Source organism: Pteropus vampyrus, unplaced genomic scaffold, assembly GCF_000151845.1.
Source record: "Pteropus vampyrus isolate Shadow unplaced genomic scaffold, Pvam_2.0 Scaffold71, whole genome shotgun sequence".
Taxonomy (NCBI): domain Eukaryota; kingdom Metazoa; phylum Chordata; class Mammalia; order Chiroptera; family Pteropodidae; genus Pteropus; species Pteropus vampyrus.
This window is the reverse complement of record NW_011888852.1, coordinates 4,983,955-4,986,007: the sequence shown is the minus strand read 5'-3', so window position 1 is coordinate 4,986,007 and position 2,053 is coordinate 4,983,955. Positions and strand designations below refer to the sequence as shown.

General features: G+C 39.9%; 1 protein-coding gene across 1 annotated transcript in view; it reads left to right on the top strand.

Moving 5' to 3' along the window:
- Positions 1 to 2,053, top strand: part of SMAD9 (SMAD family member 9) — a 43,147-nt gene that overhangs the window by 29,835 nt on the left and 11,259 nt on the right. The gene's annotated exons all lie outside the window — the stretch shown is intronic.

Sequence of the window (2,053 nt, the reverse complement as noted above, 5' to 3'; positions counted from 1 at the left end):
TGGCAAAGTGCTTTAAATTGTCATTAGCAAGTTCGTGCTGGCATACCAGGCACTACCACTTACTATCAGAGGCAACACCCTGAAGAACTTGAAACACTATACTCTAATAAAGAGTCTATTTATATTATTTGAAAACTAGGTAAAACACTTGAACTCTTTCAAATGACTAACCGCTACCCCCACTGATTTCGTCACCTGTGTGAGGCATGCCGCACGCACTTGCAGTTAGGTTTTCTCCGTCCCATTTCACAGACGAGACAACTGAAGCTCAGAGAGTTCGGGAGCTTACACGTGGTCACGCGAGTGGTGCTGGGGGGTTGCACCCACGGCTCCGTCTCCCAGGCCCAGTCGCCCCCCGCCTGCCTTGTTATCTCAGCGTCCTCATAGTGCATTGCTTGAAGAACTGAACCTTTTGATATGGAATGAAAATACCCATCCTCTGCCACAGCAGTGGCATGTCACAGTCCAATTTGAGATGTTAAATAAGGCACTACTACTAATCATAAAGTGCTTGAATTGTACAATGATTTACTTGAAAAATATAAATCAGAGAAGATTTTATGTTTGCTTTATAAAAATATTCTAGAAAAAGTACTGTGCTGAGCATTACACAGAGGCCCATGGGAGAATAATAAGGATCTTTACAGGAAAAAGAACCACTAACATACAGTACCTGTATGTGACTGCACAAAATAAAGCAAAGGTCATTGCCTAGCGATTTGGAATGATGGAATAGCCAGTCTAGGTCACTGGAGTGTAATACTTGCCTGATTTATTTTTTAGAGTGGCTTTTAGGATGGCTACTATTTCCAAATAATTAGGAAAACCACAGTTTCATGTCATTTTGAATTGACTGCATGAAGAGATATGCTCTCAAGATAATGAGGTAGGATTATATTTCTTAGAAGGGCCTGACAAATAATCATGATTAATAGTACAACCATCTCTGAGCACCTATGATTTGTGCTGTCACTGAAGTTAGCTCCTTGTAATGAGCTGTGCCAGGTTCTTGACATGAAAATGACACTTGAGCAAGAAAGGCACGTTTCTCTCTTGCATATGTAGACTTGTCACCTTTGTCCTGTTAGTTATTCTTTCTTCTCCTAGTTAGTTGGGAGAAAAGGTCAGTAGTTATGATAATTTCTGAGGCATTAACCCCAGTTATTGTACTCAGTGAGAGGAACCAAAACCTTCCTGAAAATCATCATCTTATATTCCAAATCATTGAATTGTTTTTGGAATTCGTTTTTCACCTTTTTATGAAACTTCATTTTTCTGATTATCTCAAGTTCTGAGGAATTCCAGTAATTATTCCTGTTTTCTAGAAGGAATTACCCTGGGGCAAGGCTTTGGTTTGCCAGTTCCTTGGAAAGCTGGTTTGTACCTTGAGGTGATTTTGGATTGCGTCCTTTCCCAGTAAATTTAGTTTCTCTGTCTCAAATGCTCTTTTCTTTCTGCCTTCGAACATGTGTAAGGCTTCTCATTCTTTAAAAAGCGAATCCTAAAAAAAGTTTTAGTATTGACTGTTGTACTAACACAGTCATTAAACTCGATGTTGCAGAATCCTTAATATCATGAGAAAATGTTCACAATGTATTAATAAATGAAAAAGTTATAAAACATCCTATAGAGTATGATCTCAGTTTTGCTTAAAAAATGCACATAGAAAAAAAGACTGAAAGGTTTATAACAAGTGTTAGCTCTGATTATTTCTGGGCTGTGGATTCGAGGCTAATTTTTATTTTTCAGTGTCTGCATTTTCTAAATATTCTCTGGCGGGCTTTCTTGGTGTGAGGACGGGGTAGGAGGGTGGGCCCAGCCCAGCCAGCCGGTCGTTGAGCGCTGAGTGACAGAGGGGCATTCAGTGTAGTTCAGTTGGGCCCAAACCTGTGCATTCCATTGTTCAGAGACACTTGAAAGTCTTTAAGTACAAATTTGGGGGACCGACCTCGAAGTCGGCTTTGTGTGAATTAGGAGACCCTTTCTCAGGAGAAGTAACTGCCATCTCCTGGAGAAGTGGAGAAGTCTTTTTTTTTTTTTTTTTTTTAAGGCG